Here is a 9,603-nt window from a genome sequence, read left to right as displayed (position 1 = left end):
CTTTCCCAGGTTTTTTTTTTTTTTTTTTTTGCCCGTGGGATACCATGAAAATGAAGATTAGTTCAATAACTTTACTGTTCTGCCAGTTTTCACCTCTGATATTATAACAGTGATTAAGAATTAAAGTTACGTATTGCGTAGTATGCGGAAGTATATTTTTCGGGTGCTGTTGCTATGGTGAATTGTAATTTCCGAGCTCCATTGATCATGGCTTTTCATAGTCGTGGTGCACACGCTAAACTCAAGAGTCAACATACTCAGAGTGGATTAAACTAACACAATTCATCTGTTCTGAAACCGAAAACTCAGACTTTCCCATCTCAGGGTAAGTCAACTCAGAGTTCAAGTTTTAACTTAAGAGTTTGTTGAACCTCCTTTCTGGAATACACCCCTGGTATCAAGGTTGCGCTGTCTCTTTGTGAGAGACTTCAAAACAAACGAGCGCAACAGCACACATAAAGAAACTTAGGTAAAAATTCAAAATGTGTAGTTTATTTATAACATGATATAGTTAAGTAACATACCATGGCAAGGGGGCTATTTTGCTGAATATTATTATCACGATTGCACATGTAACATTGATTTTAGTTCAATAAACAAGTAAAGCAGTTAAATAGTTACTAAGTTTCTTACATTTTAGACACAATATTTACTGTTTTGTTCTGTTTCACCAACGAAAATAATTCTAAACAAGGATAACAGCAGAAGTATTGCACAATCTCCAAGGAACACTCTACAGTGTTTTGTTACTGAAAGATTCAGCGTTTTGAACTGATTGAATAGCCCTGGACTAGACAATGGAAAATACTTGATTATACCCTTAAGAGACTGTATGATGAGTCATATAGACAAAAACAATGTGTCACATCTTTCTGAACTTTTATTTCAGGAGCATACACCCCTTAAGAGACTGTATGATGAGTCATATAAACAAAAACAATGTGTCACATCTTTCTGAACTTTTATTTCAGGAGCATACACCGTGTATATTTGAAAGTACCTTGAACCATGAAACTTTCAAGTACCAAAACCCTGAACTTGAATATAATAGTCAAATGTTCAACAAAATGAGTAGAAAAAATAATTTTTGAAATAAAATGAAGTGCTATGTTACTTTGCATACTGTTTAGTCATGTTTTCCCGGCAGTGTGTAAAATCCAAAGTGTTTCCACACTTGGGATTCAAAACTTGAAGGTGCAGAAAGAATTCTCGAAGAGGTTTGACTTGCCATGGTTTTGCTTTCTCGCGCCAGCTTGAAACGTATACGACATCATCTAATACAGCAACGACATCAGGCCGAACACATACATTTCGCCCTCTGGTGGAATAAAAGCAGTAACTTCTCCCCACCAAAAGTAAAATAATTAAATATAAATCGATTCTGAGTTAAACCAATCAATTTTTAAATAGTTTAAAAAAGAATCGCGATAGATATCCCAAAATAAACAAAATATTTCCCCAATTTAATAATTGCATCCCAACTGAAAAACTCACCTTAGTTCTTGGTGAAAAATCTGAACGTGCAAATACGGCTGCAAGATTTATAGCAGCCTGCCAGTTTGTATCCATATGTTTTAATGTCATTCTTTCAATATTACTTGTTCAAATGTTATTTCAATTGCTATATTGTTCCAAATTACACTGTTGTATATGTTCTCTTTTCCTATGCATGCTTTGGCAATGCAAAATGTGCTTTTGTCATGCCAATTGTCAGGGTTGGGGATGAAGGGATGAGGCGAGGACTCAATATTGCAGGAAATAAGGGTTTTTTAATCAAATAAAACAAAAACTACCCCGTGGGGGAAAAACAGGCTGGCAAAGCAAGGCAGGATCAGGACACGACACAACAGGATACATTCAATGGTACAATGACATGACGCGAGTGTCAGGGCTCTGTCACAAAACCATGAATTACACTAGACCGAAGTGACAAAACCCTGACAGCCAATAAAGCTAATTGAATTGAGAGAGAGAGAGATTTTTTTATTTTTACACTCCTTTATTAACACAGTTTTTCTTACCATTTCAATTCATTTTTTCTTTTTTCCCTCTCTTTTTTTAAGTAAAAAAATAATTTACACATTTTCCTCCAAAACAAATATAAATAAAATAAATTACACAAGAATTATTACATTTTCCTCTTCATCAACAATTCCCCAAATTTCATTAAAAAACATTAAATTATTCGTCATTTTATAAGAAGCAAATTCTGCTCTGATTCTTGCAGTTATTAAAGCTTTAAAAGTCAATTCAGGATCCACTGAACATTCACCTTTTAATTTCCGCTTTCTTGTCAACCATATTGCTAACTTTGCTTCACCCACTATTAAGTTTATCAAAGACATTATTTTCTTCTTTGCAGCAACATATTTAAGACCAAATATAAAATTCACTGGACTAAATACTTCTCCTAATTTTCTGAACCGATCTTCCAAGGTCTGAAATATTCTTCTTAATCTAAAACAATATAAAAACACATGATCTATTATCTCCTCAGCATTGCAAAATACACATTCCTTTACCACATTTTGATCAAAATGTGCCACATGCTTATTTGTGGCTATTGCCCAGTGAACAACTCTCCACTGGAGATCTGCAGTCCGTTTCTCTATGGGAGGTTTATATAAAGACCTCCAACATCCCTTAGGGGAAGATTCTGCCCCCAAAATATCTGTCCATTTTGACTCCTTTACTTTCTTTAGAGAGGAGTAATGAGTCACTTTCACACATGTTGCATAAATTGCTTTCTTGGATGTTTCTTCAAATGTTTTTAGTTGTGGAGTTCTAAAATTAAGAATTGAGTCCTTTTCTGGTTTTTCTTCAATGGCTGCAGAAATCTTTAACTCTGGAAAATCATTATTTTCATCATTGTACAGTAAAGTCAGCTCATTATCGTCTTGAAGCTGTCTTAATGTAGAAGGTAAAACCAAAAAAAAACTTGATGCCTGTCAGACGACACATCTCCTCAGGACTTTTCCATTTGTTGCCATTTCTCAATTCAGATATTTTAGTGCAACCAGTTTTTGCCATTACAGATCTTAAACTCCTCAGACTTAGTTCCTTGACTTCAATCAGAGGGTTATTAAAAAGAGGTTAATGTCGTATCCAGCTTCCAAGATCTGAATAACTTCTCTCCACTTTGAAAATCGACCTCCATGCTTTTAAACTGACTGATAATAAGATGAGGTACCACTCAAATCAAGGTCCATCAGCCTTATTAAGAACAAATGTTTATCATATTTAAAAATGTCCACTTTTTGCAACAAAGCACAAGCTGTCAGTCCACATAGATTGCTCAGAATACAACAGGCTTTGCACCGCTTGAATTCTGAAGGTCATAATTCGACTTTGTATATCCATTAATCCATGTCCACCTTCATTGACTGGTAAAAAGAGCACAGCAGCCTTTGTCCAGTGATATCCAGATCAAAAGAAATTGATTACATTTCTTTGAATTTCACAAACAACATTATTTGGTGGGTTTAGTACAATCATTTTATGCCAGATCATAGAGGCAACTAGATTATTACCAACCAGGGCCCTCCCCCTGTATGATAGTTTGGGTAACACCCACTTCAATCTGGACAATTTTCCACACACTTTTTCTATCATACCCTCCCAGTTCTTTTCTTGATATCCTTCCATCCCTAGATATACCCCTAAAAACTTTAACCCTTCTTTACCCCATTGAACTCAACCTGGGAGTACTGGAGGAGGTTCCTCTTGCCAATTCCCCATAATGAAACCTTCACTTTTGTTCCAGTTGACCCTTGCAGATGAGGCCTTTTCATAAATATTTAGGCTTTCCTTTAATGCTTCAACATCATTTTTATTTTTTATATTAAAATAGTGATATCATCTGCATAAGCAGATGCTTTTATAAGCCTATTTTCAGAACCTTTAACTGCAAAACCTTGTAGATATTTCCTCAATTGACAAAGTAGGGGTTCAATTGCTAAAGAAAAAAGTTGTCCTGACAAAGGACATCCCTGCCTTATTCCTCTATACATTAAAACTGGCTGACTAAGCCCACCTCCCACTTTTAACATAACAGATGCCCCAGTATATAAAAGTTTTATGCCTGATAAAAAAGAATCCCCAATTACAAAAGCTTTGAGAGTACTAAACAAATAAAAATGGTCAACTCTATTAAAAGCTTTTTCTTGATCAATAGAAAATATACCTAAATTTATATCATCCATGTATGCCAAATCAATTACATCTCTTAAAAGAAAAAGGTTGTCCATCACAGTTCTATTTGGTATACAATAAGTCTGATTCCTTTCTATCAAAGACCCAAGGTATTTTTTTTAATCTATTAGAAAAACACTTCGTAAGAATTTTATAGTCTCTACATAATAGTGCCACTGGTCTCCAATTTTTTAAAAGACCAAGATCACCTTTCTTAGGCAGTAACGAAAGTACAGCTCTTTTACAACTGGTTGGCAATTCCTTTTTTCAAAATATTCAAAATAAAAAACATTTATAAAATTCTGCCGGAAGTCCATCAATACCAGGGGCTTTAGCAACAGAAAGTTGCTGAACTGCTTTTGACAGTTCATGCATCTTTATCTCAGAGTCCAACTCCTTTTGTTGTTCGGTATTTAATTTAGGTATATCTTTAAATAAAAAGTCCATACTTCAGACATCACACTTTTGTTCTCCAAACAAGTCCTTATAAAAATCCATTGCAATCATCCTCATTTCTTTTGGATCAGATGTCAAAGTTCCATTAGCACTGTCCATTTTGTCCATTTTGACTCCTTTACTTTCTTTAGAGAGGAGTAATGAGTCACTTTCACACATGTTGCTTTCTTGGATTTCTTGGATGTTTCTTCAAATGTTTTTAGTTGTGGAGTTCTAAAATTAAGAATTGAGTCCTTTTCTGGTTTTTCTTCAATGGCTGCAGAAATCTGAAGGTAAAACCAAAAAAAAACTTGATGCCTGTCAGACGACACATCTCCTCAGGACTTTTCCATTTGTTGCCATTTCTCAATTCAGATATTTTAGTGCAACCAGCTTTTGCCATTACAGATCTTAAACTCCTCAGACTTAGTTCCTTGACTTCAATCAGAGGGTTATTAAAAAGAGGTTAATGTCGTATCCAGCTTCCAAGATCTGAATAACTTCTCTCCACTTTGAAAATCGACCTCCATGCTTTTAAACTGACTGATAATAAGATGAGGTACCACTCAAATCAAGGTCCATCAGCCTTATTAAGAACAAATGTTTATCATATTTAAAAATGTCCACTTTTTGCAACAAAGCACAAGCTGTCAGTCCACATAGATTGCTCAGAATACAACAGGCTTTGCACCGCTTGAATTCTGAAGGTCATAATTCGACTTTGTATATCCATTAATCCATGTCCACCTTCATTGACTGGTAAAAAGAGCACAGCAGCCTTTGTCTAGTGATATCCAGATCAAAAGAAATTGATTACATTTCTTTGAATTTCACAAACAACATTATTTGGTGGGTTTAGTACAATCATTTTATGCCAGATCATAGAGGCAACTAGATTATTACCAACCAGGGCCCTCCCCCTGTATGATAGTTTGGGTAACACCCACTTCAATCTGGACAATTTTCCACACACTTTTTCTATCATACCCTCCCAGTTCTTTTCTTGATATCCTTCCATCCCTAGATATACCCCTAAAAACTTTAACCCTTCTTTACCCCATTGAACTCAACCTGGGAGTACTGGAGGAGGTTCCTCTTGCCAATTCCCCATAATGAAACCTTCACTTTTGTTCCAGTTGACCCTTGCAGATGAGGCCTTTTCATAAATATTTAGGCTTTCCTTTAATGCTTCAACATCATTTTTATTTTTTATATTAAAATAGTGATATCATCTGCATAAGCAGATGCTTTTATAAGCCTATTTTCAGAACCTTTAACTGCAAAACCTTGTAGATATTTCCTCAATTGACAAAGTAGGGGTTCAATTGCTAAAGAAAAAAGTTGTCCTGACAAAGGACATCCCTGCCTTATTCCTCTATACATTAAAACTGGCTGACTAAGCCCACCTCCCACTTTTAACATAACAGATGCCCCAGTATATAAAAGTTTTATGCCTGATAAAAAAGAATCCCCAATTACAAAAGCTTTGAGAGTACTAAACAAATAAAAATGGTCAACTCTATTAAAAGCTTTTTCTTGATCAATAGAAAATATACCTAAATTTATATCATCCATGTATGCCAAATCAATTACATCTCTTAAAAGAAAAAGGTTGTCCATCACAGTTCTATTTGGTATACAATAAGTCTGATTCCTTTCTATCAAAGACCCAAGGTATTTTTTTTAATCTATTAGAAAAACACTTCGTAAGAATTTTATAGTCTCTACATAATAGTGCCACTGGTCTCCAATTTTTTAAAAGACCAAGATCACCTTTCTTAGGCAGTAACGAAAGTACAGCTCTTTTACAACTGGTTGGCAATTCCTTTTTTCAAAATATTCAAAATAAAAAACATTTATAAAATTCTGCCGGAAGTCCATCAATACCAGGGGCTTTAGCAACAGAAAGTTGCTGAACTGCTTTTGACAGTTCATGCATCTTTATCTCAGAGTCCAACTCCTTTTGTTGTTCGGTATTTAATTTAGGTATATCTTTAAATAAAAAGTCCATACTTCAGACATCACACTTTTGTTCTCCAAACAAGTCCTTATAAAAATCCATTGCAATCATCCTCATTTCTTTTGGATCAGATGTCAAAGTTCCATTAGCACGTTTCAGATGTAACATCTGTTTCCTTTCCATCTCTTTCTTTTCCAAATAATAAAAAAAAGAGCTAGGAGCATCCATATCCTTTAATAAAGAAAAGCGAGCTCTAATTAAAGCTCCTTTTGCATTTTCATGGAGAAAAGTCCCCAAAGATTTCTTTCTTTTTTCCAACATATTTACATCTCATATTTTATCATCAGGAAACACGGTGTTAGCTTTCACTGTTATGCTGATGATACTCAGCTCTATATTTCTTCGCAGCCCGGCGACAGAGGAGAACTGGCCCCCGACTGAGCCTGGTTTCTCCCAAGGTTTTTTTCTCCATTCTGTCACCGATGGAGTTTTGTTTCCTTGCCGCTGTCGCCTCTGGCTTTCTTAGTTGGGTACACTTCATTTCCAGCGATATCGTTGATTTGATTGCAAATGATTGCAAAGATACTATTTAGACTGAACTGAGCTGGATGATGAACTGACTGAATTCAATGATGAACTGCCTTTAACTCAAAAATTAGTGTTTACTATTGTCATTTTGCATTATTGACACACTATTTTCCTAATTAATGCTGTTCAGTTGCTTTGACACAATCTGTATTGTTAAAAGCGCTATATAAATAAAGGTGACTTGACTTGACATCTGTTAAATTATTGTTAACTGCATTTATTTCAAGTTGTTCAATATCTCTCTCAAGTTCTCTAATTGTCTTTTTAATCAAACTATTAGTGTGAGCAGTATAATTTTGGCAAAACATTCTTATTTGGGGTTTTCCCACTTCCCACCATTGTACAATATTTTCATAATAATTTTTGCTTTCTTTCCATTTATTCCACAATAATACAAAATTTTACATCATGAAATAATTTAACATTAAAATGCCAATAAAAACTAAAACTTTTAGATTTTTAAAAACTTAATTCAATTGAACACAAATGATGGTCCGTAAAACCATTTGGGGAAATAACAGATTTTTTAACACTATTATAAAAAACTTTAAACATTTTCCTCCCCTTAAATGATTTTAGCAAATGGCTGCAATATAACAAAGAGTGAAAAATTTAAGGGGGTCTGAATACTTTCCGTACCCACTGTATATATATATATATATATATACACACCTTGCTACGTGTACTGCGTTAGGCTAACCGAGACTTGTCATTTGCACTTATATATTGCTGCTCTTTTGTTAGTTTTGACTGCTTTTATTGTCCTCATTTGTAAGTCGCTTTGGATAAAAGCGTCTGCTAAATGACTAAATGTAAATGTAAATGTATTATTCTTACTTCTACTAATATAAAAACTATCCAGCCTTGCTGAACTAATATGATCACTAGAAACTTTTACCCACGTATACTGTCTTGCCATTGGATGATGTTCTCTCCAAATATCAATTAGATCATAATCCCTAATAATATTGCTTACAACACTAATTGAAGGAGCACAAGGTTCCTCTCCATTCCTATCTAAAGTAAAATCTATGCAATTTGAGAGACTGTTTAGAGAGGGAATGCTGTGATTACTAACGTAACCTTGGTTTCCTGAGATAACGGGAACAAGCATTGTGTGCTCGGCCGTGCTATAAAGCTACAAGCGAGTCAGCGCTGTCGCTTATCAGTTGAAAGATTCAGAAGAAATCTATACTGTCAGAAAGCACCGTCCTTCAGATGAGACATTAAACTGAGGTCTTGACTCTCTGTGGTCATAAAAAAACCCAAAATGGGCCAAATTTGCCATTGACCTTTGACCATCATGACCTCCTAATCATCCTCATATATCTACTGATGGGCACTATATAACAAATTATTATTATTATTCCGAAGGGCCGTAATAAATAGTTAATTTGTGTAAAAACTGGTTCATTTGTGTAAATGCAGTTATTATTTTTTCTTGTGGACTATAAGCATCTGTCATGTCAAACAGCTTATTAAGGACAGCACTAAATAAACCCAACAGGACATTTTTGTCTCTATCAACTAGGGCTGTGCAAAATAATCGAATGCGATTTTCATGCGCATCTCGTCAGTAAAGCCACTTCTGGTGATTAGTAGTAAATCTCCAGCACATGCTTTCAGATGGAGCGGCATTTCATACACAGCGCCGTAGTTCACTGACAAGCTACACAAAATCGCGTTCAAAATCGGCAATGAATCGCCTGAGATATTGTGTAGCTTGTCAGTGATCTACGGTTCTGTGTAGTAAATGCCGCTCCATCTGAAAGCACATGCTGGAGATTTACTATTAATCACCAGAAGTGGCTTTACTGACGAGATCCGCATGAAAATCATATTCGATTTTTTGCCCAGCCCTACTATCAACCTTCAAAATTTGTATTCTTTCAAAGAAATCCGAAGTCTGTTTTGATAAACCACTTTTCTAGTTAAAAATTGCTTTGAATTTAAACTTATTTCGATTCTACTTCCTAACATAATTCAAATTGCAATTTTGTATCCCGTTTGCTTCCTCAATTCAAATTCACTAAAGGGGACATAACGCATACTGTTTCTCTCAATCTCATGTGAATCTTGAGTATCTATTGAGAAGTATTGCATCCTTCATATCTACAAAGAGTCTTTAATTTTATCATATTTATAAAAGAAAGATGCAGCTTTATGATTCTCTCCGAAAACAGCTGAGCTCCTGGAGGCGTGCCGTGGGTGGAGCTAAAGATTCAAGAGCACTTGCGTGCCGATTGCCAACAAAACACAGAAATTTCATACATTTTTACTGACCGCCTGCAGTTCTTAATCCTGATAGGGATTTTTTATTGCTGGGAAAGCTCTATCTTTCAGCATCAAACAGTATGAAAATCCAGTGTCGAACTGGGCCTTGTTTTAAAAACATTCGTCACCGACGGGAACAAACAAACACACTTGCC

This window comes from Sinocyclocheilus rhinocerous, unplaced genomic scaffold (assembly GCF_001515625.1).
Source record: "Sinocyclocheilus rhinocerous isolate Xijiao unplaced genomic scaffold, SAMN03320098_v1.1 scaffold149, whole genome shotgun sequence".
Taxonomy (NCBI): domain Eukaryota; kingdom Metazoa; phylum Chordata; class Actinopteri; order Cypriniformes; family Cyprinidae; genus Sinocyclocheilus; species Sinocyclocheilus rhinocerous.
The sequence above is the reverse complement of the archived record's forward strand: the minus strand, read 5'-3'. Positions refer to the sequence as shown.